We start from the raw sequence: 27,999 nt of genomic DNA, 5'->3' as shown, positions 1-27,999 counted from the left end.
AAAGAAGGACCTAGAAGTGCAACGCCTGAACAGGCTTATGCAACAACTCAGGAGCAGCGAAATAAGGGCACATGGTCAGTCACAAGAGTTCAGCTGATTGCCAGTCACATAATAGAAAGATCACTAAGTTCAGAGCAAGTCCTTGCAAGGTGAGCTTTCCTGAAGAGCGCTGGAGTGTTTCTCCAAAACTGAAAGTGGTTCTACAAAGATCTGATACTGGTTGGGAGACTGTTCCAGGGGAAAGGAGGAACCCGCTGCATCTGTCATTAAGAAGCGTGACGATCTGAAGGGCAAAAGTTGTAGGCATGTCAACCTCACGTCTAAAAGAAAGCTGGAAACTGATTCATCCCTGTAGTTCCATGCATGAGACAGACCCTCACAGCTGTTGCATGCTCTAAATGAGCAGAGACAAGGGATGGGGTGTTGTGATCAACAGGTTTATGGCCAGTCCAGCTGTCCCATTATGGATGATTTGCAGCTGTTAGGTACGTTTTTTGGGGGGAGAAACAGCAGAAGGTGGTCTGTCTTCCTGGCATTAAGGCAGCACCAATTATCCAACATCCCCTCTTGGATATGGAGCAGACTTTCTGAGATCTGTTGAAGATCAGAAGGCTCACAGAGCAGGAGACAATCAGACTATCATCCGAATACCTCTGAAAGGCGGCAAGGTATTGTGGGATGATATTGGCAAGAGCTTAAGGTAGACATTTAACAGCCAAAGGAAACATATAGAGAACGGTGGATCTCGGCATAGCAGCGGCATCAGAGGGAAAAGGATCAGATCATATCTGAATTTCTCCATTGAAAAGCAAAGATTAACTACAATGAAGGGCAACACCAGATATTCCAAGGGAGGTCTCAAGGTGGCTGTGGTGGTTAGTGTGACTGCCAGTATCAAACGATGCCTAGAGGTCCAGGAGGGTGACAATTGGTTGAGTATGGACATTCAGACAGGGAGCAAATTTTGCACTCACCACTAGCCACTCGTTAGAGATAATTCACTCTTGGCAAGTAAGACATGGTGTGCTGTGTGCATGTGCAGAAGAAGAAGTGGCAAGTGACTTTATAGCTGGCTAGTAGCTTTAACATTTTACGCCTGATCCAGTGTCCACAAAATTTCAGCTTGGATGCATCTTCCCACCTAGCTTAATTTTAGCTTGGGTGATAGTAATGCAGAAAGAGGGTTATCTGTATCAACGTACTCCAAAAGTTGCCACATAGTCACCTTTTGAATGATCTTTCCTACGAAAAGGAGTGATCGCAATGATCTTTTGCCAGGAAGTTGTGATCATCATTCACTGTCTTGAGTACAAGAGAGGAGAGTCTTCGTAAGGGAAGGCGCGAGAACATCACTTTCAAGGAAATTCACGACCCAGGCGCAAGTTGGGGGTGCAATGGTCTCACAGGCTTTAATGCTTTTGGCAGGACGGGGGTCAAACTCTTCCAAGAATGCGCTCATGTTTTTAGAAAGCGACGCCAGGTATGGAGAGTCCACTTATTCGCAGTTGATTCAGCTAAACTCCGAAGATGTACAGCACCAATTAAGGAACACGAAGTGCCCACAAGCATTTGTGCTCCGATTGACTGAAAATGTGATTAGGGTCACAGTCCGTAGAGGCTGTTGTATGTATATTTCCACTGAACAAGTTCCTAATAGTGAATTGCAAACGTATAAGGAACGAAAGATGTTGGGTATAGATATAGGCACCCACATTGATGTAGTTGTGAAATAACAAATCCGTGTAAAGTAGTTAGGCAGAATAGAACACTGCTCCTGCATACAATCGAGATCAGTACTTCTATTAGAAACTGTGCAATAACTACTGCGTAACCGTGGACTTTTTATATATATGTTTTTACAATAAGGAATTCATTGTGAAATCCCAATTTTTGACTATTTGTGTGTGATATTCATTACTGATTGCTGTATTTTGCACAAGCGCAAGTCACTTATGTGGTGGGATGCGCATGTCACTTTTTGAAGCAGAGTTCACTTTCTCATGCTTTTATTATGCGTTTAATAAATAGAATTATTGAATTAGTTATGGCGTGTTTCAATGTGAAGGTTGAATACTCCTTTACAAATAGGTACCCCATTTGTGCTGTTGCTCTGACGAGATCGAATTCTTCATAGGAACAATGGCCTATCTAATAGTTTGCATAGAGAGACAGAGGTTGAGGGCTTCAGATGTGTGTGCATGGGGAGAAGACAGCCTTGAAAGCAGAGGAGAACACTGTCTGATCTAATCAGACAAGGACTCTTGATTGATGGCTTCCATCTTCTCAACAGATAAGGAGAATAAAAAGTATGCAAGCGTCTGAGAAGTTGTTGGGGAGGACGAGCATTCGACATTAGATCCGAATTCCTTACAAGTTCTATAAACTATATCAGAAGGGTTGGAAGCAGAGCAATGCCACCATGGTGCAGGATGACTGCAGGAAATCCCTTTTTGAATTGTATTCAGGCTTTCAGGCTTTCCTTGGTCTTTCACCATCCCTGTTCGGGAGAGAATTTACCTTTTATGGATTGGCAAATCAGAGTCAAACCACAGGTCAGATTTAGAGGGAGGCTTTTTTCCCCCCCAATAACCGGAGCAACAGAATGCAATATCTGAACGAGTTCCAGTCACACGTGAGCAAGGATGGATTCAGCAGCACCATTAAAAATCATTCAGCTGTCCAAAGGCTTCTGGCAACAAGGCAGGAGTCATATAGCTAATAGGTCTGACAAAGATCCCAAATCCAAATGAGGGGCAGAACTTGTTGCAGTGCATCTGACAAGCCGCGACGGAAGGCGGTATTGGTCACACCAAGGAAGGAGAACAATACAATTGGTGAGGCACAGGTGGCGACGATAATATGGCGTCTAGAGTGCAATTTCCCCCAACCCTATATTATGGGTGAAAATCAAAGGGCCAGATCTCCATAGTCAAGGAGTCACACAGGTTGAAAAAAAGGTAAGACTGGTCAATCAAACTCAGTTAATGGCCTTTCAATGTCCCGCTGTTTAGAATGGTCGGGCAGCACTATTCTTAATTATACAACTTGTGTCTGTAAATCAATCATGTTAAGCAAGAAAAACATTTGGTCTAGCGTTTCCAATCTTCTTTGCCTCAACACATACCTGCAATAAAAGCAAATTAATATTTTCAATGTGAGACAACGTATGGATGCATTAGCGTGACCAGAGGTTTTCAGACAATGCCAACTTAAAACTGCTTGCACCTGTACTATTCAGACAAAAGAGGATAAGTTTGCAAAAGACTGTGGTTATGCAGGTGTCTGAGCGAGATATCTTCTTAACCATGACACTTTGCAAAGTCACCCTTACATTCAGTGCTCCAGATAAGATTTTGACGTGGGAGTATTTTACGCATTATTTTTCAAATTAGAGAGTAAATGCAATTTCAAGAGAGTAAAAATGAGTTTTCTCCCCTGCAAGAGAGTACAACTTATCTAACACATAAACCCAATGAATATGTAAAATCAGACCCGTAGATCAAGTGTTGCAGATCAAAGTTGTCTGGCTTGTGCCAAGCCCTTCACTCCAAATGAAAACAGCACATCCCGTCTGAGCACATAGTAACAGCACATCACTTCACTTGATAATGGCATATATCCTCCCTGAACATGCTAGCTATGCATCGCCTCTTGACACATACTAACGAGTACGACACATGTCGTACTCTGTGCACATGGTAAAGGCACATCTCCGTTCAGCATTTACAGAGATGTGCTGTTAGCATTTGAAGAACAAATTTGTGTAATTTGCACCTTTACACCGTGCGCATGCTAACAGCACATCTCTATGCATATGCTAATGGCAGACATTGTTTTCACGTATTGAAAGAACACGTTCGGTTTAGCAAGCCTGATATTTGCACACGTTGACAGGACATATCTTTACCCATAGTGACCTAAAATCTCTTCTCTGTGCATGCTATTGGCACATCTCTTCTCGTCTGTATTGTATTTATTGTGTTTATATAGCGCTTTAATCCAAAAAGCTTAACATTTTAACAACAGAATACATATAACATAATAACAGTACAAGCAATTTACAATTATGAATCGAACCAACAAAACAGTAAGTAGAGCAATTAAACTGTGAGGGAAGAGGGAAGGGTGAGGATGGGGCGGAGGAGGGAAACAGAAGGGGTATAAGGGCAAGAGTGAGGGAGGGTAGGGAAAGGTAGAGGAATATAGGGAAGATTCGAGGGAAGGAGAAGGAATGAGAGGAGGGGAGGGTTTTAGGGCAGGGAATGGAGAAGGAGAGATTTCAGGGAAGTTCGGAAGGAGGAGAAGGTAGGTATAGAGCGGAGAGAGGTAAGGAGTTCCAGTGCAGGGGGGCTAAGAGCTGAAAGGAGCAGAAACGGGAGGAGGCACACAGGGAAGAAGGAAAAGTGAGAAGGAGGTGGTCAGCTGAGCGAAGGGAGTGGGAAGGAGTGTAGAAAGAGAGGAGAGATAAGGGGGAGCAAGATCATGGAGAGATTTAAAGACTAGGCAGAGGAAATTAAATTTAAGTTGGGAGTGAAAGGGAAGCCAGCCAAAAGAGGAAAGCGAAGTAGAAATGGAGTCATGGGAGGCAAGGAGACAGAAGGTACAGGTCTGCTAATGGTGCATCTTCTCTGCGTACATACTAGTTTGACAGCTCTCTGTACATGCGTGCTAAATGTGCGCATGTGCACGGAGATGTGCATACTAACGACACGCCTTCTCTACGCACATGCTAATGAGACATAACCTCTCTGCACATGCTAACTTCACATCCCATCCCTGCACATAGTAACTGCACATCCTGTGCAGAGACAGGATGTGCAGTTAGCATGTGAAAACTCTGCATCTTGTCTCTGCACATGCTAACGGCACATCTCTGCTCTGCATGCTAATTGCACTTCTGTTCCATGGCATGTGCAAATGACACATGTTTACTAAGTACGTACTATGGGGACATTTCTTCTCTGCGAGTGCTAGTGTAGCATCTCCTCTGCCCATGCTATAACGGTACATCTCCTCTCTGCCAGTCTTAAAGCCAGGGCTCCCTTCTGCACAGGGCAATGTTGGCAAAGCACATGCTAACGTTGCATCCAAAGAAAGGGTGGAAAACTACCGGGCAGGAGGGCGGCCTGCACTTCCAAGTTCCAATTACGTGACGCCGCCTTGGTGGGTGTGGCACAGAGGGAAGACCGCAGAGGAGTCGCTTCTTTCTTACAAGAAATGCAAGAATGAAGAATGACCATTCACACAAGTTACTATCAGTGCTGGAAATGGCCTAAATGTGCTGGGGCCAAATGTACCCGATTTTTCCCCTCCCCTTTCCTTATTCAGCTTGACTCGAACATGTGCTCACCAGCCCCCACCACAATGTCCAACAGTGCTCCCCTGGCATTTGGCTCGGTTTTGCTGTAATAAATCAAGTACCATTCGAAATGGGATAATAACCGTTAGCACAGCGCTTAAAAGCTGAAGGAATTTGCCTAAAAGCGCTATGTAAGAACACATACTCGCTTTCCACATGTTATTGGCATAGCCTCCGTACACATGCAGCAACACATCTCCTCTCTGCACATGCTAACTGAGCATCTCTTTTCTGCATGCACCCGTGACACATGGCCTGCCTGCATGTGCTAGTGGCAAATATATTCAGTGTATAGGGTAATGGCCCATCCCTCGTGGTATAGCCCAACAGCAAGAGCATGTCTTACTACAGCCAGCATAACTTTATAAATTCTACATTACAGAGCAGATTTGCAGTGCCATGGTGCAGCATATACTGGAATAATTGCAGACGTTTTAGCTCCTGCTCCTTCATTTCAGCACTTTGAGGGGAGGTGGGGGTGGCTGGTGGCTTGTGAGAGTAAGCTGACCTACCTGACCTCCCTCCCATGCAAGGGCACTACAAAACCTACATTTCGGGGGGCAAGAATTAAGTCGTGATGGAAGGGGCCACTTCAGAAAATAGGCAGGGCAAACTTGGAGGCTCTGCCCCCACTGTTCTAACCACCTCCACCCATGGTCTGGTGTGGTGCCTAACTATTGAATAGTATATTTTAAAGTGCAATATACAGAGAGGTGATGGAAGACTTTCTTGAAAGTAACAGCATTTAAGATTTACTGCGTTTGTTTAAATACATTTTTCTGAACAAACACAGTAAAACTTTTAACACCGCCAGTTTCGGGGAACGGCTTGCCTCACCTCTCTGCCTATGAAAATGCAAGTGCGCACATCAAGAGGTGCACCTAGGCTAAAATTTAGGCAGGGGGCTAACCCTTCAAATGTTGGGAGGGGCACTAACTTCAGAGACTATGGAGGAATGGCAAACTTACTTGACTAGGGGCATCTAACTTCATTACTCATTGTAATAAGACTATTCTAGTGCAGCTTCAATGTTACAATCAGTTAACTGCTCTCTCCTTTGAGTCTCAAACACCCACTTCTTGCAGAACTTGAAGGTCCTAGAAAGTGTGAAAATGGCAGATGGTGTGCAATGAAAGACTCAATATCACAGTATAACAGGACATTGCTGAGTGTGGGGCAGTACTCTGGACGGCTCAAGCGCCTTCAGTGGCTGGGAGCAACAGGGGAGAAAATGTAATGTTGATTCTACCACAGTATGCTATACTCGAATCTCTGGTGCACTGACTGGCTGATGAGACCATTCCTGCCTGTCAAACCCAGTGTTACAAGAATGGGGGAGGGCCAGTGCAGCAATAATGCAATTCTATGCAGAAGTATTGGTGCCACTAGCAGAGGAGCACCAGGATACACCAATGTGTCCCTACACTTATTAAAACTGTCCTATTTAAGGGTGTAAACTTAATCATAAGTACTCCAATTTTTGCAATTAAAGTCAGGGTAAGATTACATTATTTGCCCAGCATCAAACACTTACAGCAATGCTGGGATTTTAACCTGCACTTTCAATTTGGGCACAGCCACCTTCTTCCACATTTTATTTGGAACAAAAATGTACGTTTTGGGTGTCAAGACCTACAATAATACTGTCCTATAGAGTTTACTTCCAAAATAAACAAATTGCATAGTAACGCATCATGACAACATGTAAATACTTATAGCAGGATTTTGTGCCAAAATAATATCACTGTACCTTTATTTTCCACATCCTGAATGGAAAACTAAGATGCAAAAGGCAAAACATCCCGATTTACCCACTTTATTTTCAGCGCTTTAAAAAACACACAAAAAAACAAGTTGTGCCATAAACTCACTTAGGTTTGGAGATTCGTCACAAACCTCCAGCGTGTTATGTATGGTTAAAGAACATTCAACTTAGGACATCAAAGCAAACATTACTTTTTAGCATATTAAGCTATTAGACGTTACGGGTATGAACACATTTTAAAAGGGTGTATGCTTTATTGTGTTGCTCGCTTGCTATGCTGCTGATGACAACCAAAAGAAACACTACAGTGCCATCTAGTGGTGGAAAGTTTTTTTTATGAATAAATAAAGCGTACACAGTAGAAAATGAAATCATCTGTATTGGCCATAATTACATGCATAAAAAAGGCACAATATGCATGTTATCTGGAGGGCTGCTTACATTACCCTCTCTTCTCCATCACAAACAATTCCAGGTATGTTCATATTTCTATATATAAGAGCAAAGCTGCTTTCTCTATACTTCACATACAGATTCCACTGCGAGAGAAGGGACGGCCTAATTTTAGCGGCAGAGACTCAGACTGATCCTTCACCTATTAGGACAAAACCCACTTCTAGCTCTGCCAGTAAGACATCCCGGTACTCATCACCCCTGTTCTTACCCCCCCAGCCCCATTAATCTTGGGAGGATAGCTCAGGAGCTGTGCATTCGCCTTGGAAGCCAGAAAACGCAGAGCAACAAAGCTTCCATCTACTGGGCCATACTTAGAAACCTCTGAATATTAAACACGTTATAAATAACCAATTATAATTACACAGTCTGCCTTGAATCGAATAGCAGATTTGCAAAATCGCCAAAGTTTCCATATCTCTAGAGACACCACCCAACCCCTTATAATGGATATCCCACTGGAGTTCGACTGGCAATGTAGGCATCCTGCCATCTACTCCCTCCTTCCCCTCCCCAGGAGTATGTACAGTGGGGCATTGCTCGCCAATTGGATTTCACAAGCCCTTCAGCAGGTGGAAAGGAAGAACGGTATGCGCCCTACAAGAAATTAGCAACACCTTAACAAATTTGCGACTAGGCGTGATTTTGACAGGTAGGTATAGTCAAAAGCCATGTCGTGGATAGTCCATTGAAGCTCTCAAAAGAAATCAACTGGTGGACAGTGTGACTTAGCAGAGGACATCATTTGTCTCTGCATCAGCAAATCCCCCAACAAGCATGGCAGGTGTTCATTTAAAGAGTGGATGTAGAACTGTGTTCCCTACTTACTCTGAAACACGGCTTAACATTACCTGAAAGGTAGCTTGTGTACCCAGCTTTTTATACATTCACAGAGGGTATGCAAGATCAAGTTGGATATCTCACGAATGCTATCAGCAAATCTGGTAATACAGAGATAGAAATGCTGGTTGTTGCTACATCATCCTCGACATATCCGCTACCTTTGACAGCGTTGACCACTCAATACTCAGACTCTTCGCTCTAGGCATCAGAGACTCTGCCCTAAAATTGATCTGTTCGTTAATTTCTATAATCTAGCACAAATCATGCTACTTCCACCTTTTGCCTCTGCCATGTCCCGATAGGGGTCCCACAGGGAGTCTCCTTGTCACCACTCCTCTTCAACCTCTACCTTAGACCTCTGCCGGCACTCATCCGCTCCGACAACCTTACCTGCTGTAACTATGCGGATGAGACTATATCTTCAAATTCCCCACAAAACAAGCCTCCACACGACCAGATCTCTCCTCCCGTCTCTGATATTGACCTGTGGATGACAGCCACCCACCTTCTCCTCAACCCCTGCAAAATGGACATCCTAATATGCAGCAAAACTGCCCTCATTCCCCAACCGATACCCTGACCACACTGCCTAGGACCCCCACCTGCAGCTTCCACATCAGTAAACAAATATTGGATGCACACTAGACTCAGACCGATCACTCTCCCAATACAAACTACGTGTCCAGAACATGCCACTTCCACAACATCCTAAGAAATCTTTCCCTATCTCGCCTACCCACACAATGTTTCTGCCATTCTTGCCATCATTATCTCCTGCCTAGACTATGCCAACTCCCTCATCTGGGCGTCCCAGAACATCAGGTCAGGAAACTCCAACAAATCAGGAATTCTGCGGCCAGACTCCTCCTCGCCCTCTCACCCAGAGATCACATCTTCCCCAGCCTTGGAGCACTACACTGGCCTCCTATTAGCCGTCGGGTGACTTGTAATGCTGTGTGAATCACTCGCTGAGCACTCCAGAACACTGGACCAGAGTTCCTGCAAGAAATTATCACCCACTACCAACCCACCAGAAACATCCGATCCAGCGCTCCTTCTTGCAATTCCCACTCACAACTCCACCAGCATCTCAGATTCGGCTGTCTCTATCCAAACACCCTGTATTTGGAACACCCTTCCTCTTCACATCCGCCACATTGAGGACCATCTCGACTCAAAGCCTGGTCAATTCCTTCGGCAACATGAAAACATCGGCCATGCCCTCCAGCCCTCAACCCAGTTCCTAGGCACTTGATCAGACACCACCAGGCAGAGCCGGCTGTCTCGGCGGCAGCCGGCCCTCACACTCTTGACATGCGCTGATTAGGAACACGAACCACCCTCCTAAGCAGACGCCGGCCGTTATCGCGGCAGCCATGCCTAGAGTCACTCACACCCTCTGAATATACAATTCACAACAGCTATCTACAGTCTATAAACGACTGATATGCCGAGTACAAAGATGTATCAATGACCCTCCTGCCACTGCACACTCATTCCTGCTCACCTTAGCACCTTCCCCAACATGTTGTTCAACTAGGGGCTTATTGGAGATAAGCCAGCCCATCAACTTTCCAAGCCTATGCTCACATCTGTTTCTCAAGACATCCTTCGTTACCTCATCCCCAGCTTTTAAGATGACCTGTACCCACTTCATGGATCAGCCCTGGGCAGTCATGCCCAGGCACCCGGTGAATGGCAATTAGCAGCTCCCTTCTGGACAGCTCACTCCCTGTTCACCCAGGTACGACAGATACAGCTACAACTAAGGCAAGGTGGCACTGCGGTGAACACAGTCATTACTGTGCTCAATAAAACCCTGTCACTTCTACATTACCATCAGACTAGAACACAGTGTAGAGTACCGGCTTCATCCCCTAGGTAGCCCAATAGATGTATTGGGTGTTATCTGTGTGTTGCACTTAGCTGTATTCTGGGGTATGAAATGTATTACGCTTAGATGGAATGATGGAGGTATGAAATGTGCGACCCTAGCTGTATTTGGGTGAGGAAAGGTATTGCACTTAGATGGATGGTGAAGTTGGATGGTTGGGGGTGGGAAATGCAGGACTCTAGCTGTATTTTGGGGGTAGGAAGGTATTGAACTTAGATGAATTGTTGGGGGTAGGAAATGTGTGCCCCGCTGTATTTTGGGGATAGAAAAGATAGACTATAAAAGATGTACTGGGCCAGTCAGTCTATTGCACTTAGTAGACTTGCGGGTAGCCTCTCCATAGTGCCTAGAAGAGTCTACAAGGGTAGCTGTTTTTTCCCCACAGTCCGCCTGATGACACACATCAAAGATAAAGCTCCATCTGAGCTCTAGGGATGTAAAAACACACTACTTCACTAGACACCAGCCACAGGCACGGCTATCTATCCACACACATTAGAATGCAGCTATGACCTATAACAAAATTCGGTCTAGCTGGACACTTAACTTGTTATGCCTTCTTACACCAGATTTGCCTCAGCACATCTGCCATTAGGCTACAGCAGAAAACTTTGGTCTAGCTGGACATACGAGTTACTTACATTTGCACACACTTGTGCCGCCCCCCCTCAGCATCCACCCACATGCCTGACTGCTTGCTTACTACAGCCTAGCCAGCCCATCTAATCCCTAATATAGGCCAAATGCACACGCATTCTAAGCCTTTTGAGAATGTTCTCATACCTGGACTGCGGTCTCCAAGAGTGTTCCCACCACAAGCACGTTGAGACTATCTTTCTCAACAGACATTGTCTGTCTCATGGGGGAGGGACCACCTCCGACTCCTTTTCTCTTGCCCGTGGTGTCCCGCAAAGGATCATTTCTTGGCCGCTTCCTCTTCCATATTTACGTCCCCCCTTACCTAAAGTTATTTCGTTCTATGGTCTATCACATGATTTCTTCGCTGACGATACTCAGCTTTTTCTGTCCTTTTCTTCTTTCTCAGCTAATATACACAATCAACTCTTGCTTACTGGCTATTAAATCCTAGATATCCTTCCATTATCTCACACTCAATACTGCTAAAACTGAAGTACTCTTCTCCCCTTCTAGCACCATCCCCCCACCTCTACCTCCTTCTTCTATCTCATTCTCCCCCCCCACCAGCTTCCTCTCTCATATACTACCCGTAATCTGGGACTTTACTTTGATTCTGTTCTATCCTTTAAATATCATATCTCGGTCTCTTCACTTGCCTTTCGCTTTAACATTCGAAAAGTTATCTCTTTCTTGACTTTCGATGCAACTAAAGTTCAGATATCGTCTTTAATTTTTTCCTGCTTACTGTACTGATTTACTACGCTTTTGGGTCTTCCACTTTCTCGACTTGCCCCTTTAAATTCGGTTTACAACGCTTCTATTCGTGTCTGACCCCACGCGATTCTCGCTCTTCTGCTCTTCTTACTCTTGGCTAGCTTTCCTTTCAAGCGCAATTCATATTTAACTTATGTCTGATCTTTAAACCACTCTATGGCTTTGCTACAGACTATCTCTCCTTGCTGGTCTCCTTCCCATTCTCTTCATTCTAGTTCTCAATTTCATCTTGCAGTATCACCTCCTCCCTGTGCACAGTCACGTTTTCGTATGTTCTCTCATTTTGCTCCTCTACAATGGAACGTTCTCCCCCTTTCACTTCACTCTATTTTTGTTTACTCTAGGTTTCGTAAGTGGCTGAAACCTCATCTACTCCAGTGAGGTTGATCACAGGCAAATTTTGTTAAAACTTCAGATCATTGTACTGTTTTATTATGCTGCTCTATGTACATCGCTTTGGATTAAGGCGCTATATAAATCCCAAATAAATACAAATATAACAATGGGAAAAAGCGCTGTATAAATGACGACTGCAAATACTACATGAAAGGCGTCTTTAAAACGCCACTACAATGCTGTTTGACAGCACTACCCCTGGGAGTGTATTCCCTCAAGGCCAATAATTGACACTGCCCCATGGCAGATAGCATAGTAGCTTTCATTGAGTAACATAGTGGCTGTGCGGGAGACAACTGGGTACTTTCACCCACAAAGGGGTCACCTGGAAGGCGGCTAGTGGTAAGGTGTCGTACCCTCTACCGAAACCCCTAAACTAACATACAGTTTTAATAAGTGTGTGTTCAACTGTACAAACGTGGGCACTTGTCCAAAAATAGTAAGTTGAAACCCTCACACCGTCCGTAAAAAAAATTAAAATTAAAACATTTTTTTAAAAAAACACACCAACACCACCGAGCCACTGTCCTCAATAACTGACACAGTATTGCCATCACTGGAACAGTGTCACCTTGTCCTCTACAAATACACGGCACATGACTGCTGTCACCGTAATCACGCCGACTTGTAGATGAACCATCACGACTACGTGAAATCAAGATCGGTGACTCAAACAGCAGGAAGGTGGCTGGTCCATCGAGGTACTCGGCGTGCGATGTGGGCTGCTAGACGCCTCCACGTGAATGGAGGCGTGTCAACACCACAGCCAGAGGATCATATTGCGAGACTGCGTGAACTGAGATTGGGGCAAGACTGGAGCATCTTCCATCGGCGTACAACATGACTACATCCAACCTGGCTCCCATCCACATGCTTACCAGAGACTTGCGCCCTCTTCGCTTCATCCACCGTCCCTGGAACCCCCGCTGCGGTCGCCGGGCCCTACACATCAGCTGCTGCTGGCAGAGCAGTCGCACAGCCCAGAGCCCATGAAGGGCGAAGATGGAGAATGCATCGGCTCCAGAGCAGGCGGCGGGCAGGGTAAAGGCTCCCGTGATGGACGCAGCGTGGACCAGCGATGTCCGAATGCTGGAAGAGCCGATATGTAAACACCAAATGGAAGGTCCAGCCCGTCTCAGGCCTTGGGGGCGATCCGTGTAGTGGCCGTGCCTGGCATCTGGCGGTGGGTTTTCACGCTATACCCACGCAGTCCTTGAGAGCCTTTCCCCGATCTAGGCGACGGTAAATGCGGCAGGTTTTACTGCTCCCGCCTCGAGCTTTTGCTGTATCCTACACCCAGGCTCCGCTCTGGTGCGTGCAGCGGGCTCCCATACACATCTGTCCCCCAGCGCGCTATTAGCTTTAGTCGGTACTTTGGTCCTGGTCGAGTGTTCCCTCTCTCCAGGGATGGTCCTCCCTGGCGGCGAGGAGGAGTTCAGGAAGTGCTTTTTTCGGGCCTGGTCCTCACTGGCGGCGAAGAGGAGCAAGATGAAGGCAGCTTACAGTAAGTAGGATGCTGTAGGGCTCAGGGCCCTCTTCTCCGGAGCAGCAACGCCAAAGCTCCTCCTCTGCCTTTTCCCAGAGGACAGGGGGATGGAGCGGGCTGGAGAGAGCTGCATCAGCTTTCGCTTTTCCTCTCGCACGCCTCCGGCAGCCCCACCACGGACGCCAGGCAAGCCTAGTAGCAGCTGCTCCCGGCACATTAACCCTTCGTGTGCCGGGGCAGCGACACTACCCTCCGTGCTCCTGCACAGAGCCAGCTCGCCGGCAGGCAGCTTAGTGGGTTCATGCACCACCTACTCGGGAATTCTGCATGGAACCATAGATCACATGTTTCAAACCTAGTGGGAGCTCATTGGGCTAGAATTGCCGGGAGTCGACTCGGCATTTGATCGGGACTAACAGTATCAGGGGTTATACATCAAAACGCTTTCTGTCTCAGGGGCTAACACGGGTTGTTGTACGCTCACGACTAACGGTTACAAAACCAGCACACATTAGCCCAATTGCGTGTTAGACTTAGCTCTCGTAAACATAAATGCAAATACCCGATTTACACCTCTGCCATTGGCAAGTACGCCATCTAAACGCGTGACTTTGGCTGGAATAAAGTTCTCCAATCAGCAAATGCCCTTCAACCCTTGCAATTAAAATGCGCTTCCCCTTCCACACCTTGGATCGTATCTCTCGAGCCCAGAAATCTCTCCACTAGCTTCCGGTGGCTGCAAGGATCGAGTTCAAGACCCTCTGCATCGTCCACAAGGCCTTATGGGGACGGTCGTACTACATTCAGCACTCTCTTCCCAAATACCTTTCTCCTCGAGCCCTTCACTCTGCTGCCTCCAACTCTCTGATGGTCAGACGCTTCTCCAGGCCGAGTAGGGGGCAGAACACTTTTCTCTGCAGGTACCTTCCTCTGGAACGCCCTCCATGCCCCTCTCAAACTTGAGCTGGACATCCGGAAGTTCCGGAAGCAGCACAAAACCTTCCTTTTCTCCTCTGCGTTCTCTCTCTCTCTCTCTCCCCTGCTGACCTACCGGTCTGCTGCGCTGAATGGTTGCTTGGTTACCCTCAGAGTCTCAATGGGTACCTGGCTCCTCTTGACCTCTCCCTGCACTGCCTCTGGGCCTGTCGGGCACTAGGGTCTATAACTGTAACCTCTACTGTCCCCTGCCTTCTTGCACTTACCCAGAGCCGTGCTGTCCTGGCAGCACTTACTCAGAACAATGCTGCCCTGATTGCACTTTCCCATCCCCTCTTGCACTTCTCCCGTCCCCTTCCCCTACACTTTGCATTACCGTACTTGCACAATCTGAATGACGCAAGGCCTAGTAAGATTGTCTTGTCCACCCTCCGTACCCTCCCTGGTCTTGTCGCGCCTAGAAATACATGTACAGGCGCGTTATCAATGACTTATATCATATCACCTTGGGAGATAGGGCGGCGGGCAAGGGGACGGAACCTTGAAACAATAACAGCTTCATGGCTTTCCTAAATTGTTCTTTTAGGTGTTTCAGCTTCTTCATACCACCATCCCCTCCTGCCTTTCTTTGTTCTGCTCCACAGAGGCCAACACGCCCATCCCGTGATAATATGCAGACACTTATCCCCCTGCCCTCCATTGCTTTATCTAGGATTTTGCCACAGAATGAAACCCTAAATTGTGGCTGACGGTATGCCCTTATTCCCTAAAGAGGGTTCAGTGTTAAGAAACTAACAGCTACAATACTTTAAATATGCATTTGGTGGCGAAAGTCAGACCTCTTCAAAAGGCGTTCTCAGACCGCTTCAAAAGACGTTCAATAACCTTATACATGTTTAACCCTGCTTTCAGATCGCTGGTTTAAGACAGCGAATATGGTTGAAGATTAACGAAGTTCAAGGTGGAGTCATGCTATGCAACTTTAATGATAAAGCCAGGGAAATCACCCAGACAGACGATAACTAGATTTGGCAAACTCTCAGACAGAAATTGTAATGAGCTCATGGAATACCATGGGCTTTTCACATTTGCTTAGTCCAAACTGTAATATTTTTTCAACATCTGACTTAGTATTTTTGCAGGAAACCTGGCTACCCGAATTCCCTATAATAGATGGTTTCACGTGTCTCCTCACTCCTGCATTGAAAGGAGCTAAAGTGCGGCCAACGCCAGGCCTAAAGATGGCTGCAAGGGACAACAAGGAGATTTTTAGCAAAGATTGTAAATCACCAAACATTTTGTTCAGGCTGCTAAATTAGCCTGGAATAAGTCAGAATTCCCAGACTTTAGAACGTTTGCTCTACTTCTGCTCTGCTAGCTGACTGGTTTCCTGGATCACCTCAGAACCTTACAAGTCCCAGGCACCCACACCAGTCCCTGCACTTGCCTCTGGGCCGCTGCACTACAAGCTGCATTATGCACTTCCCAAAAGAGATAACCCTCTGAACCAACTCGGCCCTCCTGGACTAGGTGCACTTATCCCATCCCCCATCCCTCGCACTTCCCGTCTGTACACTTACACAAACTGAATGCACCCAACCCAGTACGTTTGTTGTTTGTCTGCCTCTGTCTCCCCCTAGCATTGTGCACCTGAAACACTCGTGTTAGTGGCATTTTATAAAATGTCCAACCTACCTAACCATTCTTCTTCCCCTCCCCTGATTCACTCCCCTTAAGTCAATGTCTACTGTGTTCATTCTAGCAAGAAATGTTCTCTAGTATGGCTGTTGAGTGGTTACGTGCCTTCACCTCTACACCTTCCCTCCTACCCTCACTGCTTGTCACGCACTTGCATATTGTCAGTTGTTTTGGATGTACCACCCTCTGCTCCCCCCTCCCCGATTTTCCCCACTATATGTTAACACACTTGAATTAGCAGAAATGCCACCAGGCCTAGTATGCTTATTATTATTGTACATCATTCGGAATTTTCTTAGGCCTTATTAATGATAGTATCCCATGTCCCCTCCCCCCCCCGCCTTGGAGCTTTTTGAAGCACTCGCTTTGTGTCTAAGCACATTATAAATAAACAATCCAATACTAATTGCCTATTGGAACCCTGCTGCAATTTCTAACTCTGAATTTCTGACTTTGTGGTTGGTATAGTGGATTAATGTCTGATTGATAGCAATACATCTATGCAGTGATTTGAATATCACATGTCCCAAATTAGAGATCCGCCTGCCGGCAAAGACTATTGGGCGTTCGGCTGCAAGAAGCCAAGGAAAGATATGGGCGGCTTTAATGGAATCGAGAGGATTAGCTATACTTAATGGTTGTATCATGGCGGATAGCCTGGCTACTCAGACAAGGGGAAGGGGTACACAAGAGGTTATCCATGACTAGGTCTATGTTGCGGGTAACATCTTCCCCTGTATATCAAAGAAGGCAATGGTCTACTCACCTTTTAGCAAGCATAAGCTTATAAAAGTTACTTGGCTATTCTCTATGGCCCATAAGGCCAAGAACAAATATACTGCCCAGCTTCCACTTTCGCTTGAATCGCCTAAGGTCTAACGTGATTAATTTAAACAAGTGTTTGATCGAGTTATTTGATAGAGGTAGGCCAAGACATGAAGTTGAACCAAAGTCCTATGTGACTGTGAAGAATCAATATGTCTGTAAGAAACAAGTTGGATTCCAGCCGATCTATATGGACATACATGTTTTTGATTTAGAAGTCCAGGGAAAGAAAAGATAAGTGGGCAGTAATTAAGTGCCTTGGGTAATATGAAAAAAGGAGGAGCGGTACCACGAGGTAAAGAGGGTAAAGTTAAAAAGAATTGGCTCCGGGGATATGTAGCCAAGATGGTACAACAGGACGCAGAAGCCATTCTACTAAGAACTAAGCGAATACTAGCCTCATGGAGAGAAGCTATAATTAGCTTTAAAAAAAGGTGATTGAGCATGTCCTAGAAACTACAGGCTGATTGCCAGATTAGATGTACTGGGGAAAATGTTTGCACCGCTTGGGTTGGGAAAATTGAAATAGTGGGTTAAGGAAAGCAAATGATTTGATCCTCACCAATCGGAGTTTATACAGAGGCTAGGTACTGCCCTGAATGGGCCGATTGTAAACTTGCTTAAAGAGAATGGCATTAACAGAGAGGAAAGTAACCTACTTGGCTTTCATAGATTTTGAAATAGCCTTTTATAGCGTAGAGAGTCTGTGGAAGAAGCTTAGAAACTGGAAATACCCTGAATATTTGATATACATTTTGGCTCATCTCTATAGTGGAACTTCATTAAAAGTGAAGTTAAAACCGCAGGTGGACTTATCAAGGAGGATACCAACACACAGGGGATTAAAGCATGGGTGCATTTTGGCCATGCTTTGTTGAACCTGTAAATATCAGATTTAAGTAAAACTGGATCCTGTACAATGTTTTCTACTTCGATTCAATGGTAACCCAGTGCACAGAACGATTTGGTCTTGTTAGATCAACCACCAATAGGGCCCCAAAGACAATTAGACACATTACAGTCTTATTCTAACTTGAATACATTGAAGATCAATGTCCTCAAGTCTAATATTTTAACCTTTTACCAATCACTACAAATAAGGAGTGTATCAGACACTTTTACTCCCTATAAATAGGCAAATACTGCCAAAAAATAAAAGTAGGGCGTAAAAATACTCACCAAAACAAATGGGGAAACAGACACATATCACTTGTGCTCCATGAATATGTTTGGACCAGCAGTGCAACGTAGTACCACAGGAAGAAAGTGCTATTATTACTGCCTGATCTGAAGACGTAAACCTGTGTTAATGTGTATGAATAACTAGGTGCAATGACATATTTATTACACAAACATTTCCGTTTCCCAGTTAAAAATATTTTACTCGCTTATAAAATACCCCCTTTGGAATTTGGACTTACATTTTTACTTCCTAAAAAATCATTTTACTCCCAACTTAATAATCATGTCTGGAGCACTGCTTTTACCTCAGGAAAGCAAAGAAAAGTCATTTTTTTAATATGGCGAACATCTGATTCTTGGGTCATCAGTGTGTATATGAATTGCTATCTGGGTTTTAATTTGAATAATAATGCAAAATATTGCTTTAATGTGGTTGCCCAGATATCAAGACTCAATTAATTAGCTGCACAAGGATTGGCTATCCATAGGAGATTCTGAAGATGTTCATTGTTACTCATTTTGCAATTTTATAAATTCAAGGTGGTCCCGACCTTAATTTATGGTGCAGAAATCACCCTGACTATCCCAAAATCAGTATGGAACCCAATAGAGGGCTTGTTTTGGAAGAGAGTCCTAAGGCTACTGCGATCTATACCAATCCAAATCATCCACTGGGAACTTGGTTTGCTATCCCTGCATGCAATTATTGGCTGGAATACGCTATTGTTATATATGACTTGTGTAATGGCAGAGAATAATTATGTATTCTTTGTATTAAAAGATACTTTGATGGCAAGCTCTGATAAATCATTTACTACACTTGAAAGAGATTGCAAAAGGATGTGTGCCAATGTGGAATTAGAGATTGAGCTTTTACTGCAAAACCCTGGGAAGGCTAAAAATAAAATCTGGACTGTGGACTGGATAAGCACTCAAGATGAATGCGCGGGGAATACATCATTTGGCAATATTAAGGGGGAAATGTAAAGCCCTCAATAAGAAGTTCACGAATGCCGTGTACAGATATATTTTTAAAAATGAGGGTGAAGGTACTCTCCACAATGAAGATATTGAGCAGAAGAGCGAAGCTCAATAAGGATCTGTGTGGCTGTAGATATTGTGGCTCAACCAGGCAGTTAGAAACTTCGCAACACTTGGTGATGGGATTGCCCATGGTTGACAAAAGTAAGATGACATTTATTGGGGGCGTTTTAAAGTTACTCCAAAATTAGATCCAACGAAGAATGGTAGACGGCGCTTTGCAGTGGGCATGTAACAAGCCTAACACTTGCTGTCGTAAAATAGTTGCTCTTTTGAGGTTAAAAAAATTGTATTAGGATTACGGTATATTCGGGTTATGAAGGGTTTTTAGAGTGTTGCAAAGCAAGGATGCTATAGGTGACTATCTTCTCTGGATTCCTGAAGGAAGAAAAAAGAATAATAATAATTTAGAACATCAAGGTATGTCACTTTTAGAATTGATAATTTAGATGATTAGGCAGCTAAGCAGATGTTTTTGTAAATTCTATATTTATTAAGGATAAAAGGTGCACTCTAGGATGGGAGACTGGGGTACACCAGATATACAGCCTCATCACGAGTTTGGCGGTAACCCTTAAATGCAGCAGTAACGCTATTACGGCCGCATTTAAGGGTCCGACAAATCACAGGTTTGGCTGCATTTACCCCCAGCTCTGAGATGGGGGTAAATGCGTCAGGAATTTGCCGATTTTCGGGTTGGTGAGCAGATCCAACGTGCAGTGCGGTTGAATAGGGAGCAACAGCACATGGCATCAAGAAGCTTAGGAGAGGCATGCAATGTCAGTGTCGGCATAGCTCACAAGTGGTTTGAGTTGTGAACCAGAGGCACAGCTGTTCGTCTATCCCCGGGTTGCTGGCAGACCCAGTACAGGGTCTCACAAGAACAAGAAGAGTGCTTCTTCTCCCTTTGCCAGACATGAAGGTCTCCAGAGGGCACTTTCAGGGCAGCCCCTCCCAGTGTGTGTAGTCCTGGTTACCAATGGTTCCAGCAGCAGGCAGGCCTAGTTCAAAAGCAGGTCCTTGGTGTGCTCTGAAGCACTGTCCAGTGTTTTAGAGGATAAGAAGAATCCTTATGCCCTTCCAGCCAGGAAGGATGTCGGAGAACACCTGCAGGCCTGCCACTTCCAGTAGGGAGATTCCTGGTTACCAGTATCTCAGCAGGCAGGCTTTCCAAACAGTGGACTACCCACCAAGTGTCCACCTGGAGTGACTGGGAAACAGTCCTGCTCCTTTCATGGAAAGATTTATCTTCACATCAATGGCTGAGGATTTTGGGCAGACTATACACCAATAACATCCAGCAAAATCCTTCTGAAGTCCAAAGATGATTCAACTAAGGGGTGGGCTCTGTCCCTTGACCAGGCAATCTGCCACAGTTCATTTGAGTCCTTCTAGCCTTCCTTAAGGTCCCAGATCATGGCCTTTGTGTTCAGTCTTCTGCCTCCTGATATCATACCCAGTGTGCCTTGTCTGCAGGAAGCGGAGTGATTATAGGAAATGTGGAAGTCTGAGAAATACCAAGAATGTGGAACCCTTCTCTTGCTGATGTGATGAATCCAGGGTTTTCGTCCCTTCTCCCCTAGGAGGAGCCACCCTCTTTGAGGCTAGGGGTGTAAGCCTATTAGGCAAAAACATCCCTAGGGGTTTGGGAAAGAGGGACCTCACTGGGAGTGACTCCCATTCCAATGTGGAACTCCCTACAGAAATGATATCAGCTTACATCGGAGTAGCTGGGTTACATGCAATTATATGAAACAACTGATGAAAAAAATAATTAATACAAAATACCTAATTCCAAAATATTTTTTTTTTTAATTAAGCATTTAGTGTAAATAAATACAAACTTTTGCTTTTAAACTTAAAAATGTCCCATCCTGGTTACTTTTCAGTATTTCAGTTCATGGTCTCATCACATTTGGGGGTCCATAGGCTTTTTACGTCTATTTTATCCCATTTTGCTATGGATTTGGCCATGGCTATGGATTTGTCTATGTAAAAGTTGCCAGAGATAATCTCACACTTGGTTTATTGGTATTCATGATTCATTTCCATTTCAAAGCCTTTTTATCATCATTTCCAAGAATATGCCCAGGACTTTTGCTTTTGTCGTCTTCTGATTTGGATCGTCGTAGACAGCTGTCCACCATCAGTCACAAGTTGGCGTTAGCACCATATGGAAGATCTTCATTCTTTCCAATTTTAGTTCTTTACAAAACATAATTAGGTGCTGTAGCAATTCTTTTTCTTGGTTACACAATCATTGTTTGTTAGTCCATATTTCATTAGGTTTGTTTTTGTTCTTATGATGTTGATTTTATTTATTTATTGTTTTAGTTGTAATAAGCTGTAATAACTGTAAAAAGACTATCAATTTGATTTATCATTTCAACCAATATGATGCTAGTCTGGTGGTCAGTCAAAATCTCGAAAAACAAATCTCGACTAACAATACGGTTGAAAAAAAAGACCGAAAAAAAATTTCTCTTTTTTAATTATATATTTATTTTGGGGTCCGGGATTAAAAAGAAAATGGTAAAAAAAAATGAATTAGAAAAAGGGGGGGTTGGGGGGGAACCCCCCCATTTCGAATAAAAAAAACGTCAAAAAAAATGCGACTTTTTTTTTTTCGGCCCTTTTTTTTGCAAGATTTTTTTTTCTAGATTTCTTTTTCGGTTTTATGACCATAAACCTGCTAGTCTATCATCATTTTTCTTAAAAGCGCAGGGATACAGTTGTCGTATCATTTTTCTACACAGGTTTGTTTCTTTATCTGAAGGTACATGTAGATCTAATTGTTTTAAGAACCTTATTGTTGCTAAGTTTAGCGATACCTTCTGCGCATTAAAAATGATTTCCCACATATCTTGCTGCGATAAGTCCGGAAATCACAAAGGCATTTATAAAAATATTCATATCTCAGGACTTTCAGACTGTCACATTAAACCAATAGATGTTTCAGTGTTTCTCTGTAATCTGGCTTGTTACAAAAATGGCAAGTGGGGTCTATAGTTGTTTTCGATCTTGAGGCCGGCAATGACTTAGTAGGCCACAGATTAAACCTAAGTCTCATGATATCCGCTTTAAAATGTCTGATCAGGAAATTTCGTTGAATATGAAGGGATTGTGTTTAGTTTTTTGGCACAGAAGCCTCCAGCAGTGAATACCTTTTACTTATAACACTTGTTCCAGGTGTTGTTCCAGTCATTATACCAAAATTTCTATTTTGCTTTTACTGGATTGGATACTAGTAAGTCTAAGTCTATGTCAGCATTGCTCATTGTCTCACAGCATGCATTATTTCAAGCATCAATGGTTTCTTGGGATACAACCCAGATTCAATGGCAGACAGTAATGATGCCGGATAACGATCTTTAGATTTACGTTTAGCATATAGCATCAAAGCATTCCAGGTGACTATTGCCTTTAGTGAGATCAATCCTAAATCGTGCCGGACAATTTGAATCGGGAAAGATCTCGGAATCAGCAATAGGACTTTCCAAAAGTAGCCCTCACATAGATTCCAGCCGGGCTGGCTCTCAGGTAGTTTAGTATGGGCTCCATATGTGACCACCGGTACTACTATGCCTTTATATAATGTTAATACAGGGAATAAGAACATTTCCCATATTTTGATTGAAGCATTTTCGCTTGTGATACCAAATCTTGAATTTTATACGATAAATCGTTAATATAAAGAGCTTCAGTTTTAGTGTTGCTTACCATTTGGCCTAAATACTTATACTTGTGTATCATCTCCACTATCGTACCGCCAGCTGTCCACTTAAATGCTTGTCTCAATTTTTTTTGAGTGCATTGCCATTTCATACTATTAGACTTGCTTACATTTATTGCAAGCATATTTTCTTTGGCGTACTTGGTTAAACTTTACAACTGCCTTTAAAGGCCAATCGGAGTCCGATTTATAATGACAAGATCATCTGCATAAAATAAGTGTGCGATCGGGTGTGTTCCTAATTTGGGGGGGAAAAGTGCTAGGGTTATAAAACAAAGGATTCATATCTTCGATATAAAAATTTAATAAAGTCGCTGCCAATATGCAGCCTTGCTTCAAGCCTCGATTGGTAGGAATTGGCTGCGACAGAAGCCCATGTTGGGTCAGTTTAATTTGGATTGAAGTGTCTGGGTAAAACTGTTGGGAGTCTATGTAAGATGTAATCAGGGCATCCTGCTTCCGATAGCTTTTCCCATAATATTTTTCGGGATATGGAGTCAAAAGTGACTCTAAAGTCAATAAACGCTAGATAGATGGGATAATTATGGGTTTGCGCTTCTTTTTTTTTAGAGCAGTCAAAATCATGAGGTTTATTGCAGTGCCTAGACCAGGAACAAACCCGGATTGATGTGGATCTATCAGATTTACCGTTACAAGCTACTTGTTTAGATCTCTTAGGATTAGTCCCGCGTAAAGTTTTCCCGGGATATCAAGGAGGGCCAGAGGCCGGTAATTCGACAGGAGGCTCCTGTCACCTTTTTTAAATATAGGTACTAGAATTGATTTTTTTCCAGGTATCTGGAATCCACCCTGTTTTTCTAATTCTAGTGAACACTATATATAAAATGTTGGTCCATTCCTCTGGATTGGCATTTAATGCTGCATTTGACAACCTGTCGGTCCCAGGGGCTCTCGACGTACTTTTTAATGAGCAATTTTTTATCTAAAATGATCAAACTTTAAGGAACCCTAGTCAGCTAGCAGGGAAATAAAGCTGGGTGTATGACCAGGATAAGCATAGATGTCCGTGTAGTACGACACCCAAGCAGCTTCAGATATTGAGTTTAGCATCAGGGGCGCATTGCTCTTATTAGGGTCATCATTCAACAGTTTCCATATTAGCTTGCTAGATTTAGTCGTTAGGGCAGTCATCATGCGTTCATTATCATCCTGTTTTTTCTGTGCCTTTTACTGAGCAACAAAGTTCCTATGTTTTGTGTGCGTATTCTTGGCTATACTCTTATGTTCATTAATTGATCCTGCTTTTAGTTGTCTTAGATCTCTTTTTTACTTTTTTTTGCTTTATGTATGGTTGATCAAACGTACGTTTGTGTTTATAGTAAATACGCATGCCTTTTTCGTTGTTTTCGGGAGGACCACTAAAAGCCCCTCCACTTTTTTATTTTAAATAATAGTTTCCCCCCACTGACAAAACCACTATTCCCTCTCACAACCCCATTTTTAGTTTTTTTTATTAGTGATTTCAGTAATAGTTGTTTTTTCATTCATTATTTTCATTCATTTTTTGTATCCGATATAAATCACTGCATACCGAGTAGCTGATGTGGATGAAACCACTACATCTTTTAATTCAAGGAATGTGGAACTTTCTATACGTTTGTGACAAAGGATCCGCCCCCTATGGTTCCAGCAACGAGAATAAAGAGCCTGTGATATTTGAGTAGAGGAGGAGAGAACGCACGCAGTGGCAATGTTCTGACGTAGAGACGCCACAGAGGGGTGGAGTTGCGCTTAACCGCAGAGCTAGCGGTGGTGCAGAAGGAAGCTAGTATCGGGTGGAGACGCTGCCGTGCCGACCCAGAGTCAGATCAGAAAAAGGAACGGCAAAGCACGCTGGCACGTACCTGTATGCACAACCACAGCACAAATGTGGTGGGCCAGAAGCCCGCAAAAGGCAGCCCAGACCAGGGGAAAAGAGCAGAGCAATTCCTTCAATTACGGAGCAGATACGAATACTGCACTGAGCTACGGGAACCGAACGAAGTGACTTCTTTGTTCCCAGCGAGAAAGCGTAGGCGAGTGAGAACGTCCAGACAAGCAGAAAGGAACAGCCGCTTGTATGGGAAGAGGAGCGAAAAGCTGAGGGTACCCTCTTTTAATAGTCCAACGTTACCTGGGCAGTCCCTTCAAGATAAAAAGGTAAGTGGGTTCGCCAGGCCGTAGAGACTTGGAAAGTAGAGAGCAAGTGGGAAGAAAAGGAAGCATATTCAAACCACAAAGCCAAGCAAACTAATATATCCTCAGAAAGGATACGGGAAGCAGTTAAATGGGAAGCATAAAGGCACCCAGTTTCTAAATGAGATGAAAAATCCCAGATACATGAAGACGAGGGATCAGGGAAATATCCTTCCACCTAAAAATTCAGACATTTTGTTTTCTCAGGAACATAAGACATTTTGTGTTGTCTGCAGTTGTGGCGAATTGTGGGAACCATGGAGTGATTGACAAGAACTGCATATTAATGAATAATTGTTAAACAATAGGAAAACTGAAACTTGATCCAGGGAAAGGTCCCAGGAATACCTGGAGAGACTTTTTCAAGAAGCCCAAGATTACAGTGTACTCCAACTATTTTAGTTACATTTTGATAAGTGAAAAGTGGTAGGGCCATTCACTGGATAGGTTTGGACAGAGGATTATTTTCATTTGGTCTAATGACAAGCACCTTAATTTAGTTTGTTAGGCAGGAAATCTCCCCCTAGCTATAGAGTTAGGGAGACATTCTCTTTAAGTTAAATTAAAAAGACTTTCGACCTATGTCCTCTGGTCCGAGTTCTTCTGGCTTACCGCACTAATCATTCCCGTCCTGAGCCACTAATACCAGCATCTCCTTGTCTGCGCTGCTTCAAAGGCACTCCAAAAAAAACAGACCTTGATGTGAGCCATCCATATTACTGCTAGGGCTCAACTTTAAAGCACTGGTACCCAGTCAGCCCATGGGAAGACTGTCGGTCTTCTAGAGAAGTGTAAAGCTTTCTCAGAGATCAAAAAAGGGAGTATCATGGGCCAATGGTTTGTTTTTTGAGGCGCCGCACCCAAGACAGGCAAATACACTAAATTGGACATTTGAATGATTCCAGCAACCAGGCTGCCAATAAAGTGACATCAAATGGTTTGAGCCAGCATAATTGTAGATTTCCGTAGGCCATCATATCTAAAATCAGATATGGTTTTATATTTATTCTTATAGCAAATAAAACTGACATCATGCTGACGAGAGTCGTGACATTTTAAAACTGCTTGTTTATTTTCAAAGCCCCCCCCACGTTTGTATTGCAAAAAAAGGAAATGCAAACATTTAGAATAACTTTGGTTCAATACAGGTAATCTACAAAACTCGAAGAGCACCTGCCTGAAGTGTCCTTAAATGGTCCCTCCAAATTGTAGGCTTCAACCACTTTTATAATAGATTTGGCAAGCAAAAAACGCCCGCTAACCTTTTAATGAACAAATCTGCTGTGGCAGTTTCTAAAAGTGAAGCCCCATTGCTGCTGTCAGGACAACTACTGATGCCAAGCAGCAAGTATACAGGGGGTGTACCATATATGACTAGTTAAATTCTACTCCCAGGCGGGCCCAATTGGGTACAAACCCATCAACACCAGTTTATAAAACAGAGCTTGGTCTGAAAGCTAGACAATTTAGCAGATCTGTCAGATTCATGAAAGTGATTTACAGTGCCAAATGCTGGAAGACACTGTGGCTGCTGCTTCACAAAAAATATTTATTGTCCTGACCATACGGACATACGTGTGGCCACAGCTTCATAAAAAGTGATCTATAGTGGCAATACTGACTTCGATGGTCCCTGCAGCTTCATGAAAGTAACTTGCAATGGTAATACCGGTGTATGTTGTGGACATCATGAAAATGTTGTAAAATAGTCATGTACTCTTGGTGCAATGACATCTTCTGGATTTTCATTCATTACCCACCAGAACCAATTGTAAATTGTATGGCTTTGTACCCAATTTATTATTATTTGCACCTTAAAATGCTCAATGTCAACACATTTTTTTTTAAAAATTCTTTGTGGAGAATATTACCCAACCCGAAGTACAATGCCTTGGGTTCTTGATAAGATCTGCTCTGGGACAGATGAGGCAGGAGGCACTCTGCAGGCAAGACCTTTACTTAAGTTCAAAGTGCATAAGGAACAAGTTGCTTACCTGTAACTGTTGTTCTCCAGCATGGGTCTGGCATGGAGTCACATGCTCATGAATATTCCCTGTCGTCAGGCTGGGAATCCTCGGTAAAGAAAAAATCAGTATCTGTTTAGTTTCTGATCTGTCTTTCTTAGTAGTAACCAATCACTGATCTCTGGGTCATATTGCCCCCAGCCAATGACTGCCCTCTCCCTAAGCCCCGCCTCCGGCAGCCATCTTCAGATTTGGTAGCACGCCAATTGGCAGTATGACCAAGTGAAGAGCCGCAGAGGGGTAGGTGGGAGGGTTCGCATGTGAATCCATGCCAGACCCATGCTGGAGAACAACAGTTACAGGTAAGTAACTTGTTCCTTCTCCAGCATGGGGTCTGGCATGGATTCGCATGCTCATGATTAAAAGAATACATAGCAGTATACACATGCACAACCACGGGAGGTGGCAACAGGCTCAACATTAAGCAATACAGCAACTCAACATTAAGCAACTCTTACCTCATCACCAGGCTCACCTTAAGCGAACAGGTTGCGCAGCACTGCTTGGCTGACCCTGGACTCCTCCCTGGAGTCCCGATCGACGCAGTAGAATCTTGTGAAGGTGTGCGTCGACCTCCACGTAGCAGCCCTGCAGATGTCCAGCAGGGGCACACCAGACAGGAACGCCGTGGTAGCAGCGATCGCTCTGGTCGAATGGGCTCTTGGACGGCCGGGCAGCGGTCGGTTTGCCAACCTGTGACAATGCATGATGCAGCCGGAGAGCCATCTGGAAATGGAAGTCTTCGAGAGAGCCTT

The 27,999-nt window shown here is 44.1% G+C and overlaps 1 protein-coding gene across 4 annotated transcripts in view; it reads right to left on the bottom strand.

The window, feature by feature from the left end:
- Positions 1-27,999, bottom strand: part of CYTH1 (cytohesin 1) — a 914,859-nt gene that overhangs the window by 603,824 nt on the left and 283,036 nt on the right. The window contains exon 1 of one of the 4 annotated variants that reach the window (XM_069655239.1): positions 13,002-13,846. The exons of the other annotated variants lie outside the window; for them this stretch is intronic. The gene's annotated coding sequence lies outside the window, so the exon portion shown is untranslated. Of the gene's footprint in view, positions 1-13,001; positions 13,847-27,999 lie in introns of those variants that run through there. 4 annotated transcript variants of the gene reach the window in all.

The sequence above is a fragment of the Ambystoma mexicanum genome, chromosome 3q (assembly GCF_040938575.1).
Source record: "Ambystoma mexicanum isolate Mex_15411 chromosome 3q, UKY_AmexF1_1, whole genome shotgun sequence".
In the NCBI taxonomy this organism is placed as follows: Eukaryota; Metazoa; Chordata; class Amphibia; order Caudata; family Ambystomatidae; genus Ambystoma; species Ambystoma mexicanum.
This window is presented reverse-complemented; position numbering and strand designations above follow the sequence as displayed.